The sequence below is a fragment of the Equus asinus genome, chromosome 12 (assembly GCF_041296235.1).
Source record: "Equus asinus isolate D_3611 breed Donkey chromosome 12, EquAss-T2T_v2, whole genome shotgun sequence".
Lineage (NCBI taxonomy): Eukaryota > Metazoa > Chordata > Mammalia > Perissodactyla > Equidae > Equus > Equus asinus.
In genome coordinates, this window is record NC_091801.1 from 19,199,658 (window position 1) to 19,215,540 (window position 15,883).

Consider the following 15,883-nt stretch of genomic DNA (forward strand, 5'->3'; position numbering starts at 1 on the left):
CCTATGAGACAGACAATATTAAACATCAATGAAGGCTGAAAGCCCATGCGTTTGTTATTCCCAGCCTTTGCCTTACTGTTCGCACCTGCTGGCTGAATGCAGATTTCCCAAGGAGCTCTGAGGATGAGCTAATATGAAGCAGGCATTCCTAGGACAGGAAGAAGAAACACTTTTAAGAATCAATGGCAACCGTGCTTAGGAGCAGCGATATACATCTATGCTGACCACCAGGGAAAAGCTGCAGGAGGCAGACCCTCTTAGTGGGGAGCAGAGATGGAGTAGTTATTAGTGAGCCAAATGTCACCAAACATATACATAAGGATGCACAACCACAGCATGCAGGTGTTTAAAGCAGTCTGCATGTGTGCATCATATGTCAACAGAGGAACTGTGGGGGTGGTGGCTTAGTATAAAGACAGGCAGGAAGCTGGGGCTCAAAGAGCGAAGAACACGCTGAAGTTGTGGATCTGGGTTGCAAAGCAGGTCTGCAACCTGATAGGAAGCTAGGGGCCCAGAGGCACTTACAAAACAAGCATCAGGGCAAAGTTGTGAATTGGATCATCAGTCTGAGCAGCACAGCAATGATTGGTCAGGGAAAATAGTGGGGTAAGAACCAGTTAGGAAGGTAAGAAAGAAGTGGCCTTAAGCACTTCAGAGAAGGGCCAGGAAAGTGGCCTGACACTGCACCGGAAGGAAAGGGGCAGGGCAAAATGAACAAAAGCAGAGGTGCAAAACACCCAAAGGAAACCTCAATGTTGTGGGTGATTACAGCCACAGCGAGGACACTTCCTGCTTGCTTCTTTCTGGTACAGGAATTCGTTCCTGGCCTACCAAGTCTGAGAGCTGTTGGTGGGAGGAGGAAGAGAGTGAATCTGCCAGGAGTAGCGAGTATTCACAGAGAGATGGAGAAGATCCTGACCATTTCACATAAAAAGAGCAGATAATTACACAACAGGGTCTTTGAAGCTCACACACCACATGGAAAGATATGTGATGTCTTTACAGGTGCATGTCAGCTTCATGACCCATTTTCAGCAGAGCATATGCTCATCCAGGTGTGGCCATGGTTGGCCCAGAGTCAGTCAAATTATCTTGTTTCAACTTTCCATGTGACCCGTGCTACACGCTCACATGGATAAACTGATTGCCAAGGCAAAGCAGAGCAGTCTGGAAGCATTATTCACCCCAAGGCTAACAGCTTTAGAGCAAATTATCCCCCAAGACTTGGCCAGGGGGTAGTCTCCCTTCTGAGATGTCATGTTTTACTTTTGTTTGTTGGTTTAGTTGCTTAGCTGGGTGGTGACGGCAGTGTTGTTTGGGCTTTCTTCCTTCCTTCTTTTTTTTCTGTTAGCATGACGATCATTTGTCTACCTTGGGAGTAGGGGGAGAAAACACATTTTAAAGGAATAGAAGATAGAAGCATGGGGACAGGCATAAAGACTTGGCTTTCTAAGAGGATGACCCGGTTGGCTCATGTGTTTAGAGGCCACTAGGCTCCTTGATGAGAGTAAGGAAGAGAGCTGTATCTTTTGCTTATGAAGCCTAAAGAAGGAAGGACTAGGACTTGTGGAGGAGGCTTGAGGGGCGGGACTGGGGCCAAGCACCCTCTGCCCTCCTTTTTTTCCTACCATACACTCTCCTGAGGACCTCATTCCTTCCTGTGGCTTTAAATGCCATTTGTATGCTGAAGACTCCTAAATCCCCGCCTCCAGGTCAGACACTCCACCACCCTCTTCCCGGCCCCCACATCCAGCTTCCAAGTGTGTATTCCAGCTTCCCATGGGATGTCTTCATTTCTCTGTCTCACCAACAGCTGAAACTTAATTCCAAAACTTCAATGGATTCCCATTCACTCACAAATTCATTCTCCCCTAAAATTTCCCCATCTTAGCTAATGACACCACCATGCACCAGTCTTTTGAGCGAGAAATCTAAGCGTCATACCTGCTTCTTCTTGTTCTCACTTCTCACATTGAATCCACCAGGGAGTCGTGTTGATTCACTCACCAGATGGATGGAGAAACCCTCCATTCTTCCCCAAGGCCATTGCGCTGGGCAGCACTCCTTGTTGCTTCCCCTGCTTTCTCTTCTGCCTCTTACGACCCATTCTCCATGCACTTTGAAGCAAGAATGACTTGGAATTTCAATTATTTCATGTTATTCTCCCACTTCAATGGCTTCGTTTTTCACATAGAATTGCATCTAAGCTCTCTAAAGCCCTCCATCTTGCCACTGACCATGCCTCAGTTCCCATCTTGTACCATTCTTCCCCTTGCTCATTACCCATCAGCTACCCTGATTTTCTTTCCATTTCTTTAACAGAGCTACCTCAGGGAGTTTGTGTCTGCTATTCTGGCTATAACACTCCCTTCCTTCAACTGCTTGCAAGATCAATGCCATCTCAATCTTTCTGTCCTCCCTCATGTCACCTTGTCAGAAAGGCCTTCCTTGCATGGTCGCCCTTCCCTATTATTCTATCTCTGCCTCCTGCTCATTTTGATTGAGGCACATTTCATGATTTGTAATAATATTTTAATTCAATGTTTTGCTGTTTGAGCCACTAGCTCCTAGCCTGTGCCTTGCATATAGAAAATACTCAATATGTTCTGTTATTGTTTGGTCCATGTATCTTATATCTGAATTCTACCACCATAGTTGCCTGAAAGTCAACCAGTTCCCCAGTGAGTGCATGTCCAGTAGACTGGGTTATGGCTGCTGCAAAGGTTACCAAGCAAATGTCCAGAAATTGTGCTGGACTAAAGGGGTTAACATGTTACAGAAAACTGCCCCGTTGCATGAGTGGGAATATTTTTCAGTCTGTGCTTCAGGACCTCACTCATCAGCAATTCACTTATCATGTAAACAGGAGGAATCTCCTGCATGAGCTGTAGACCTCGCCCAGTACACAGCTGATCACTGCATGAGCACACTCCTCTGAGAATGCAGCAGGATATGCAGAAACTTTAGAGGTCTCCCGGAGGCCTGGCAAGGTAAGGGAAGAATTCTCTTTAGCGCTGGTCAGGGACACACTGGTACACCCAGAGCTTGCATCACAGTAGAGTAAATAGTTCTATTTCATAGTAATTAGACTTCGCCAGTGTCCAGGTCCCACGCACCAGATTGGAACAGAATTGGTAAGACCTGTCTTCTTAGAGGGGCAAATTAAAGGAAGGAAGAGGGTCTAAAGCATCAAGCGAGGCTAAGAAACATTACCCGGTCAGTGTGAGAGTGTGTGCCGAAGTGTAGAAGTAAAACCGTATTAGGAGGAGAGGCATGATCAATCAAGAGTTAGGAGAGACAGGAACATGAGTCAAGTAGAAATGACAAACAGGAGCCAAACTTGGAGGGCACAGAGTGGTCACGATGGGAAGTTCCTCCTAGAGTTGCGCCCACATCCTGGGGCCAGAGACCTGCTTTTGTCTCTCTGGTCTGGTAGGGCGCCAGCAATTCCACCTGCTTTGCTCTGCTTAAGAACTGTGTGCCTGAATGGCCATAAAATTCCCCTGCAGTTTTAAGAATTTAAGAAATTGCATCAGATTGCTGGCAAGGCACTCAGACAGAAACACAGGTCAGGAGGAAAAGAGAAGAGGCAAGATGTGACAAGACAGTGTACTGTGGAATGGCTACTTGAGTACCACATGTGGAGTGTCTGCCCTCAGGGCCAATAACTCAATCCTCATCTCTACTGAATGACTCATTTAAGCTCATTCCACAACACTGTAGTGGAAGGGTATGGAGATCAAAGGTTCTAGGGAGCTGTGCTGTTGTACCACATTGGGTATTCCAGGTTTTTCTATTAATGCCCAGGAGGGTGGGATTTAGGGAGAAAGAGAACCATGTTAGTTTGTACACTTTCAGCTGCAGCAACAGAAAGGCAGAATTACAATACAAAATATTTGCTAAAAAAGCTAAAAGACCTGCAGGTAGAAAACATCAGGCATGAATGAATTCAGTAGCTCAAACCTCCCCATCAAAAGCCAGCCTATTCCTCTCTGCCTTGGGTCTGGCTTCATTCTCAGGCTGACTCAATGTGCAGGCTCACTTTTCTTTCTCTTTCTAAGAGGAAAAGGAACTTTTATTCCTCAGTAGTTCCAACAAATATCTCAGGACTGGCTCTGTTTGAACTGACTTAGTCATATGCCTATCTCCAAAAGACTCCCTATGACTAGGGGTATGGATTATACTGCTTGGCCAAGACCCAAGCAATGTAGGAAGGAAGTTTAGCTCCACCTGAACCACGTGGACTAAGGGTAAGAGAAGAGTAATTTCCCAAATAAAAATAAAAATATTGTTAACTGTAGTAAGAAGGAGAAATGGAGGCTGGAAAAGCAAATACATGATAATAAGGAGACAGGGATAAACCAAGGTGGGTGTGAGTACACAGAGTCAAAATAGAGATATAATAGGAGAGTCATGGAACTGAAGTGAGTGGAATTGGAATGTGAACTGAATGAAAGGGGCAAGGAGAGGACTATGGTAGAATATGCAGAAAGGTTGGTAACTGGCCTTATTAAGGGCATGGATCTATGAGCAAGGTGTAGCCCAGGTTCACTAGAAAACAGAGACTAAGGCAACACTTAATTACAAATGCTTCCTTGGGAGCTGCAATTCCAGGGCAGCAAAAGTGAGGGAAAAAGGAAGTGAGAGTGGAAGCAAACACAAGACGGTGTCTCCTTCACGAAGGGACACAGAGGGCCTCTTCTATAAAGGGGCTGTCTCCTCTATACTGTGATGGAACACATTACCTCAGAACAGTTTGCTGTAGGGAGGGACGGAGAAGAAATTTCTCTGCCATCACCGCTGACCGAAGTGTGCCCCACAGACTTAACTCCCCCAAACTTCTGTGATGCTGCCCGGCCCCTTCAGTATGTGGAGCCAGATTTATCTAACCTGTGGCATGGCGTTTCATGCAAGTGCATGTGAGGAAGTAGTGGGAGGTGCCAGACTCTGGGCATTGGCGTTAGGCAGTAGAACAGTATAGAACTGAGTAGTGCTCAGACAGGGAGCTGACTGCTGCAGAAACGGCTGAGGAGAAGCAGCAGCAGAGGGCCCAGGAGCTGAGGGCAGGTCAGACTTTTTAAAGATGCCGTCCTGACTTGGGTTCCATCTGTAATCACTGAAGTATTTCCACATAATGGAGTTTTGGGGATTGCCTGAGGAACACTGTATTGTATATATATATATTTTTAGTTTCTGTTTATTGTGATGTTTTTACATGTTAACAAATCTCTCTGGCTGGGGAGAGACTGCCCCTCCCTGGGCTAACCAATTCTTAGAGAGCAAAGGGCCCAGCCAGGAGCATGCCTTTGATAAACAAACTGACCAGTCCAGAGCCAGACCCCATCTCTCTGTCTGCACACCCCAGGAGACAATATTCTTCTGCCTTACTCATCCCAAGGCCGAGTACAAGGCAGAGAGGGACCATCCCTAGAGCCCAAAGCCCCACAAAATTATTTAAACTAGTCAGTCCTAAACTGTATGCCCTGCCATGCCTTGCCTTTCTCAGGGAAATCCCAACAAAGGTTCTGGCCTAAACCCTCCCCTGGCTCCTTTCTTCTCCCTCCTGACCACCCTTTGGTGCTTTCCCATGTGGCCGTGTGTGGTGTGCCACACCTCCTGCCTCTAGGCCCTGTGAGTACAAGAAAGTTTGCTTTTTCCTGAGCCTTTCCTATTTCTCGTCTTATGGCCACACCTGACTGACCATCTCAGAAAAGGAATCAAAGCAAACACCAGGGGTTGGCCCGGTGGCGCAGCGGTTAAGTGCACATGTTCCACTTCCGCGGCCTGGGGCTCACCAATCCAGATCCCGGGGACATGGCACCACTTGGCAAGTCATGCTGTGGTAGGCATCCCACATATAAAGTAGAGGAAGATGGGCATGGACGTTAGCTCAGGGCCAGTCTTCCTCAGCAAAAAGAGGAGGATTGGCAGCAGTTAGCTCAGGGCTAATCTTCCTCAAAGAAAAAAAAAAAATCAAGCGTTATTATATAATGACTATATATGTTATACCTATATTTGTGTATATATCTATGACATGCATGTTATATCTATATCTATGGATGTATTCACATATATACCATATATTGATCTGACATTGCAGAGAGCATATCACTCATAATATTTTGAAATACAATTATTAAAATGTTTACAACCACTGACTCCTGCAATAATTATAACAATAATATATACTGTATATATATGATAGCAACTAACAATAATTTATAATATAAGATGGCATTTATGTGTCCCAAGCCCTGTGCTGAGTGCTTTGCAATGTTACCTTATTTAATTCTCATGACAATTCTAGGAGATAGGGCATAGCTACCAAGAGGTCTTCTTAGGCTCAACCAAGTACTGAGACTCACCAAGTGACCACAGGTCACCAGCCCATTCAAAAAGCTATAGGAGAGCTCACCAGCAGGGCAGCTTCAGACACGTCTCTTCAATGACAATTCTTGAAGCTGTCCGAAAGCTCAAGGGCAGAAAGCAAGACCCACGTCGGGTAACTGCAAGATCTGCCTGGCTTAGAAGCCTCCAGCAAAGCCAATATCTCCTGTAGGATTTTTTTCTTTTAATTGGTAGACGTTATGTTTTAGAGGAGTTTTAGGTTTCAGAAACATTGAGCGGAAAGTACAGAGAGTTCCTATATACTCCTTTAGCTCTCTATACACATACATTTCTCTTATTATTAACATCTTGTATTAGTGTGGTCAGTCATTACACTTAATGAACCAATGTTGATACATTGTTATTAACTAAAGCCCATAGTTTACATCAGGGTTCCTGCTTGGTATTTTACATTCTATGGGTTTTGACAAATGCACCATATCATGTATCCACCATTGTAATATCATACAGAATAGTTTCACTGTCTTAAAAACCCCATGTATTCCACGTATTCATCCTCCCTCCTCCAGACCCCTGGAAATGACTGATCTTTTTACTGTCGCCATAGTTTTGCCTTTTCCAGAACGTCATATAGCTGCAATCATACAACGTGTAGCCTTTTCAGTCTGGCTTCTTTCACTTAGCAATATGCTTTTAATATCCCTCCATGTCTTTTCCTGATAGCTCATTTATTTTATTGCTAAATAATATCCATAGTATGGATGTAACACAGTTTGTTCATCCATTCATTTATTGAAGGACATCTTGGTTGCTTCCAAGTTTTGGCAATTATGAGTAAAGTTGCTATAAACATTTGTGTATAGTTTTTTGTGTGGACATAAGTTTTTAACTCATTTGGGTAAATACCAAGGAGCATGATTGCTGGATCACATGTTAACTTCTCCTGTAGGATTTTTATAGGCACAGCTACAAGGATCCTGCAAGGTGCAAGCCTAGTTATTAGGGTCACCAGACTCATGGAAGCCCAAAGTATGGTGTCTCCATCAGGTATTTACACTTCTTTTCTAATTCCTCCCAGTCCAGGTCCAATTTACCACTCAGGGCTCATTTTACAACAAACAACAATGTCTAGTAACATAGGTGACATTTCTACTTTTTCCAGGCTACCAGGAGAACAGAGCTGGAAAGTCAACCAATGTTTAAGTTTCACAGAGGAATAATAGGTTTTGTTAAATCATTTGCTCACAGATAGGTACCTTTCTTCCCTCTATTTTTCAAATGAAGAAACTGAGGCACAGAGGGTCAAGTAATTATCCAAGATCACATAACTGGTAAAAAGTGGAGCCAAGAATCAGACTCAGGCATCTGGCTCCACAGTCTATGCTCATAAATGCTACATTATACTGCCCCAAGCATTATTTGCTTTTCTTATAAATGGAGGTAGTGTTTATGTAAATAAGTCACGGGTTAATATCCCTAGAATATTAGATTATAAGCCTGTGACCACTAAACTTGCTGTAATGCTGATTTTATCTAAAGCCCTCTCTATTTCTGTGCTCTGGGGGAAATTTGGTCAAAGCCTCTAATTTCCAGGGGTGGGGAAGTCCCCAGAATTTCTGGGGACTCTCACAAACTCTAGATCTCCAGGTTCCCTCTGACTCAGGCCCCTGCACCAGAGCTTACTGTCTCTATTTTATTTCCCACAAAAACCATGATGCAGAACTTGCTCACTTTACTGGTTTTCACAAGAAATCCAATCACCTCAAGCTTTTTGTGATTTTGTAAAATTTCCTGACTGTGCATGAGGTCACAGAGAGGAGTCACCTTGTTTAGTTCATAGTATTCCTCTAGACGTGGCATTTCTTTATGTCCGTGGTCCTCCTTTTTTCTCTCTCTCCCTTCTCCCTCTGCCCCACCCCAACTGAAAATAAATTTCTCTTTTTGTCTCTCTTCTTTCCTCAGAAACCTCCAAATCATTTGACACCTGTACTCTACAGGGAAATATTCACTCTTTACAGGCTTCTCAAGGCTTTATCCATAAGAAAAGCGATTCTTCTCCAAGAGGAATCCATGTAGCATTTGTTATATAATATTTTTTCCATCTTATTCTATTGCAATAGAATTAGCTGATCAGCAGCCCATTCTAATAGGCCTTCAGTGACTCTATTTGATAACAGTGATATGATGACCAAAACATCACCAGAAATGTGTCACTAAAGATCTTTGTTTAGCCTACTACCTTCTTGTTTTCTACTTTTAATTTTTCTTTCAGTATAGCCAACCAAACGGCAGAGTGAACAGGGGCAATTTCTTATTTCCCATTTAGCTGAGATTGGACTTTTCTCATAAACCTCAAGCTCTACAACCCAGGAATCATTTTACCCAGTTGTTCTACTCTGTATCATCAAATGTCCATTAGTTTTGACTTAAAGGAGTCTTTATTTACAATGACTGTCTTTGTTAATGTTTAGCCAAAGCTGTGGTTGGCAAATTAACAACAGATTGAAACAGGTCATCTCTCATTCTTGAACTAATATTTTCAGATTTGCCATGTGATGTCATTTAAATCAGAGCTGTCAATTTCCTGGAAGATCTTGTATTCACTAGGTTTTAGTTCAATTCAACTCCACAAATATTTTGAATGACTGCTATTTGCAAGGCACTATGCTAGATAATGGGAAAGATATCAAGATGAATATGACTCTGTCAGTGACCTTGAGAAAGCCTAGTAGGACAGATAAGACGCGAACCCAATAACTGTAACGTGAGGTAGAACATGACAGCCATAAGAAAGAAAAAGGCACAAATATTGTGCTATGAGATTTTAGGAAACATCCATCATACCCAGTTGAGAAGACTGGGGTTTGTGTTTGAGCAGGTTTTTGAACTAAGTAGAATTTTGAGAGATTGGATGATGGGGAGAGTATTCAAGATGGAAGGCCCACAAAAGCAAGTGTTTGGAAGTAAAAAAGTAAGGCATAGTATCAGAGATCAGCAAAGTGCTCTTGTTTGACGAACACAGGGTGCTGAGGGAGAACTTTGGGTGACAAGGCTGGAAAGGTAGCACATATTTGAAGAAGCTGAAAATCTGCCTTAAAATAGTAAAAATAGTTGAGGCTGGAAAACCAGTCTTGAAGTTATAAGCAGTTTCACCCTCTGGGGTAGAGAGTGGAATTTACCTTTGGGGCCAGACAGCTAAATCAATTTTTGTAAACATGACTTCAATGGGTCTTTTTATTGTGTAGGTATAAGGACAAGTAAGTACTCACTGTTTTTCTTAAAGAAGGCCAAAACTCGAAGTAACCCAAATGCAAATGCTTTGAACAGTCTATTTAGTAATGTAAATTGGGTGTATCTTAAGCTCAGTTATGCCCCTGGCAAAGTTATAATTTTTTCCTCAATCTAGATTTAGAATTTCTTATGTCTGAAAATTGCTGGTTGTTCTTGGGAGATGTGTTAATGGGTTCTTGCCCAAGCATTTGTTTACATGAAATCAGAAATGAAGACCTGGCTGTAGTAAGGGTGTGAAAGAGCTTTCTACTCTTCACCACATGCTGGAGAGCAGGCTGTGAAAGAATTGTATTTGGCTTGTGGTAGTACTTCCAGGCTGGATCCTTGGTGGCCCACATGCAGTGTTACATAAGGCTAGACAGCCTCACTTTAGTAAATGTGGTCTGGGAGGATTGGACCCGCTGAGCCATGGTCCAAATTAATACTCCAAAGCAACGTTCCCAGGTAAGGGGATAGATGTCCTTACTTGGAAGACAATCCTCCTAAATCAGAAAATGAGGGCACTGAGGATGATGTTTTTCTCCCTACAGGTCTGGGTACCCTGCTGGATCTGGACTCCCTAGCGAGGACATCATGCAGGCATTTGTGGTAGAGCGAGCTGACCCTTCCATATGGAGGTAGGAACCACTTTAAAACAATGAAGTCATATTTTAGCCTGTGGGCCCTAAGAGTAGCAACTTTGAGTAGCAGTTTGACCTTATTCTCTGTGTTGTGCTTGTGTTATCCTCAAGTATTGAATGAAGTTTTATTAAAAAGCTGCAGCCTGGCCTCAGGTATGCTGCGAGGAATTAAGGAGCACACGTCCAGGGTTTGGAGCAAGAAGCCATGAGCCTGCAGTGCACTTTCTCTGAGTCCTGAGAGGATCCGAGTGGTGGCCATCAGCAGAAGAGACAGCTAGGCCTCTCTTGAAGCACAGGAGCAGCCACGTGGAAGGCAGTGAAGGCAGCTGGCCAGACAGAAGAACCAGAAGGACCGGCTCCAGATCAGCCAGGAGGAACTCTGAAAAATAACCTGGGGAAATAATGAGAGAATCCCAGTCAAAGGACATTCCACAAACAGCTGGCCTATACTCAAGAATGTGAATTTCATAAAAGGCACAGAGAGGCTGAGAAACCATTTTAGAGTAAAGGAGACAAGAGACATGACAACCCAATGAAATGTGTGATCCTGGATCAAGGACATAAATGCCATAGAGGACATTTAATTATTGGGATAACTGGTGAAATTTGAATATGAGATGTGTGTTGGAAAATAGTCATATATCGCTGTTAAATTTCCTGAATTTGATTATTGAGTCGTGGTTATGTAAGAAAATGTTCTTGTCCTTAGGAGGTATTTAGATATTTAGAATATATGATCAGATATTTCAAAGTGAAAGGTCATGATGGCTGCAATTTATTCTCAAATGGATTAACCAAAAAATTAATAATAATGGGTGTTTGTGCACATGTGTGCATGTGTGCAAAAAGGGAGAGAGAGAGAGAAAAAGCAAACACTTGTGACATTGAAGAGCAGTAATTTCACGAGTGAGGACTCAGTGCCTAATAACTTATTATCAAAAATGTGACGTTATTCAGACGTATCAAATAGTACATCTCAGTGAGGCCTGAGACATACAGGTGACCTTCTTTAGTAATCATATCTTGGGTAAGTCCTGAGATATATGCATCATATGTTATAATACTTAATGCTACATTCATAAACACTTGGATAAGCATGTATTGCCTGTAATAATGTATCTCTTTTCCTATATCCTGTAATGGTGATTTAGAGATAGGGCTTTCTAATTACTTTGTTTTATGTTATGATGGAAAATAGGTGTGCTGATTGGCATGCTTGGTTCACTTGCTACTCTGGAAACATATTGACTTAACTCATTTTTGCATCCTTAACATCTAGTAATGTACTAATAATGGTGGTTAATGAATGAATTAAGTAAATGAGTTGAATAGCTGTATAAATAGCACTTAAGGCAATGAACTTCTACCACTTTATGAGATATACGGCATGGACAGAAAGGAGATAAAAAATGGATAAACCTTCCTGATGAGATCAGTGGACAGATCCCATCTAGAAACATCTCTTTCCATTTCTGTGCCATGATATCCTCTTTAAGCCAGGTTCACATCAGGCTTTATACTGGTTCCTCTATGCCTTGGAAATGCTCCAGCCTATTTCTTCCTCGTTGGGGATCTCAGCAAATGGCTCTCCTTCCGAGTTCAGTCTTGTTTCTGGCATTTGCTAAATCCATCTGTTTGATGCATCCAGCCTTTCAGCAGGAGAAAATCATGATTTCTGCCATCCAGTGCCATTCCTGGGGACTAACAAATTAGGGAACACACTGAATTGTATGTCAAGCGCATTCCAAATTATTCACCAAAACATAAAATTCTTGGCTAGGAGGAGATAACTACCAAAATGTACTGGCTGAGCATGTATTCCAATATGGTGTATGTATGTTGTAGGCAGAATAGGCAGGGAGGCAAGAATTGGTAGCTATTAGGCAAAGCCAACATAGACTATCTGTCCATTTTAAAGACTAAAATGATTTTTGTTTTTCCCCCTATTTTTGAGGTTGCCATGTATATACACATAATTCAAAATTCTTAAAGTATTAGGGAACATTTATTAACTTATTCTTCTTCCAGTATTCTGACATTATTGAAATTATATTTGAAATGTGATTTTATGAATAAGTAAAAGAATGAGACGTTAGGCCTAGAAGTGTTCAGTTTTAAATGTGTTACCCCAACATATTATTGATTTAAAGTAGCCATCCATTTCATAAAGAAAAAGATTGAGGGCAATAAGAATAGTAATTTATTTTTAAAGATGAAGAATATGGCAGGAAAAAAAAGAAAATCAACAGAAAGAAAAAAAAGAATATGGCAGGCATAAGTTCATATCTGGCTGCTGGTAAAAAGTTAATGGATATAAAAGAAAAGGAAACCAATTTTCCATTTTGCTTTGTGTTCTCTGCCCAGGTGGCAATCATCACATTGGAAAAGCTAAAACAAAGGCTCTCTTTAAGGCTTAGATAAGAGAGGATATTATGAGAACATCTGACTGCCAAAAATGCAGATAACTGAGCCATTATCTGTGATCACCGAAGGCAAGAAGATAGGTGTTGGATAAGGGCAAATGGTCTCCTAATTTTCAAACATAAGAAGATCGTGGTTAATAGGAAGACATTTTTAATGCATTTACTCAACAAAATTTGATTGAGAACCTTCTTAGGTAACAAGTACTGTGCTAAGCACTGGGCATAAAAAGAGAAATAACATGTTTCCTAGAGAAGGGAAACACTTAGCAGATGATATAATAAATATTTGGAAAGTGCAATGATATTGATTTGCACAGAATATCATCAGGTGACCAGAGTTGTAGTAAGGAGCATGGGCTTACAAGTTAGACAGACTCAGGTTAATACTGGCTGTCTGATATAAGCCATGTGGATCTGGAAAAGGAATTAAATCACCCTGGCTCTCACTTTCCATCTGGGAGTAAAATCTACCTTATACGCTTGTTGTAGAAATTAAATGAAATGACACAAATAAAGCACTTAAAACGATACCTGGCACAGAGGAGACTCAATAAAATGGCAATAATTGGGGATATTATTATATCTATAAACTATGTATTGGTATGCTTAATCCTGGGCAAAATTTGAAAACTGTCAAATAATGTTTTTCCTAAAAAGGAAAGATGTGACCCCTGGGAGCTGTAATGGGTTTACAAAACATCAGCTACAGTTAACCTCCTTTCTTTTTTAACATGGTTACCACCACACTTAGTTGCTAACAAGTAAGATAAAAAGAGGTGGGTAGACATAGTATTAGTGGGTTTTAGCAAGGCGCCCAGCAAAATTTCCCATGCTACTCCATCAGGCATTTGGGAAAACTAGGTTAGGCCAGGGGATGGTACAGCTAGGTGGATTTGCATGTGGTTGATGGTTCTTACCAAAAGGCAGTGGTGTATAGGGCCCGAAGAGAAGTGTGTAGGGACATTGTTCTGCCCTTCCAGTTCAAAAATCTTATGAACAAATTAGAAGAGCTTTAATGGTAGTCTGATAAAATATGTTTTCGTTAGAAGAGATCAGTCATTTGTTTCATGATGGATTCAGGAACAGAAGGAGCTCTCTCCACAGACCAGAAAAGCAGGTCTAGGCTCCTCAAATGTTTTTTTCTATGTGTAATTTTTTCTATGAGTAATTTTCAAAATAGTTGTGATTATTGTAGACCACATGGTTTGAATTCTCAGAGAAAACAATAAAACTTAAGTGCTCTACTGCAGCCTAAAAGCAAGGAAAATTATCACCTAACATTAAACTATCCATCTAACAATATATTAGAGATGCATTCCTTCTAAAGAAAGAGAGATGCAGTGCTGCAAATCATTCAGGATGTCACTGTGTTATACTAAGTATGCATACGATATAATAAGAATTTAACTCAATTTCTTTATTTCCTTTTTTTTTTTTGAGGAAGACTGGCCCTGAGCTAACATACATGCCCATCTTCCTCCACTTTATACATGAGTTGCCTGCCACAGCATGGCTTGATAAGCAGTGCGTAGGTCTGCCCCTGGGATCCACACTGGCAAACCCCAGGCTGCTGAAGAGGGAGGTACCAACTTAACCACTGTGCCTCCAGGCCAGCCCCTAACTTAGTTTCTTGATGTCCCAGTTTTATCATTTTGGTAAACAGCTGAAACTAACTTTCTGTGACAAAATATAAGCTTTCTCTCTGAATTTTCTGATAAGCTTCCAAATTATACACAGATTTTGGCCTCAAAATCAAAAGCATTTCCCCTAAAAGAATTGATTACTCAAACTTTCCCTTGAGTATTTAATAAAACTGACATGGATGTTTGCATAGCATTATGCCTTAAACAACAATTTATTTGGCTTCTGTTTTCTTCGAGCCTTATAGGTCATGTTGAATTGAAGCTATGTGTTGTCTCAATGGAGAATATAGCGTGTACTTAAGTGGGGCAGGTGCTTGTTACAATCTTTCTACTCCTTGGAATCTCAGTAACAGCCTTTCCAGATTTGAAAAAACAGAGCGAATCTAAACAATAATCTATGCATAAACAAGGGGAGCATACTTCTGGAATACATTAGTCCCTCCTTGCATTTGGGTTAACTTTGTAAAGGAAACTAACTATTGAGGCAGTTGCCCAGTGCCTCATGGTTCAGAGCCAGTGGAGATCAGATTTGATGTGCTCACGTGAAACCTCCAAAATTCATACCTTTCCCAGAATCTCAGAATGTGACCTTATCTGGAAAAAGCATCTTTACAGATACAATCAGTTAAGATGAGGTCATATTGGAATAGGGTGGGTTCTCAATCCTGACTAACTGATGTCCCTGTAAGAAAAGGAGAAGAGACACAGACATGCACACAGAGGAATGATGATGTGAAGACAGAGACACACAAGGAGAAACCATGTGATGACAGAGGCGGAGATTGGAGTGACGCATCTACAAGCCGAGGAATGCCCAGGATGGCCGGCAATAGCAGAACGAGGCATGGAGCAGATTCTCACCCAGAGCCCTAAAGAGAGCAAGGCCCTGCCAACACTTTCATCTCAGACTTCTAGCCTCCAGAACTGGGAGAGAATAAATGTCTATTGTCTTAAGCCATCCAGTTTGTGATACTTTGTTACAGCAGCCCTAGGAAACTAATACAGAACCTGAGGAGAATGAATTCATCCCAGGGATTTGTGAAAAACGCAAATTCAGGGTGCCTCAGGGGTTTCACAGAGTTCTGATGAGGCTCCATACAGCATCAGATAGAGTCTCCTGACTGGCCTCCTTCAGCTGGTCTTGCCCCATTACAATCTCTTCCCTTGGCAGCCAGGGCGCTCTTTCTAAAACTTAAATCTTATCCCTTCATTCTTCTGCATAAAACACTTTGATTTTTTCCCCTATTGCCCTCAGGATAAACTCGCATTTTCCCAGTGTGGGGTCTTCCTGATGGATGCCCAGCTTGCCTCACCTGGTTCCAACCCTCCACCCTGTAACTTCTCCAGCAGTCCTGCGTTTCGGGTACTCCTCCTGTTTCTCCCATCTGGCCTCTGCACCTTTGTTCCCTCTGCCTGGAGCACTCTCCTCCTCCTTTTCCCCTGGTGCATCCCAGCACCCCTTCTCCTTGGTAATGCTCTTCACTCTTAGCTTGGACGTCTCTTCCCAGGAAGCCCACCCTGCCCCTCCTCAGTGCTCCCTATGCATCTACGCTCCGCT

At 42.1% G+C, this 15,883-nt stretch overlaps 1 long non-coding RNA gene across 1 annotated transcript; it reads left to right on the forward strand.

Moving 5' to 3' along the window:
• Nucleotides 1–1,159: 1,159 nt before the first annotated feature.
• LOC139039891 (uncharacterized) lies at nucleotides 1,160–15,586 on the forward strand. Its single transcript, XR_011493172.1, has 3 exons — nucleotides 1,160–2,990; nucleotides 10,170–10,256; nucleotides 10,371–15,586. It is a non-coding gene; the product is annotated as an uncharacterized lncRNA (long non-coding RNA).
• Nucleotides 15,587–15,883: the final 297 nt, after the last annotated feature.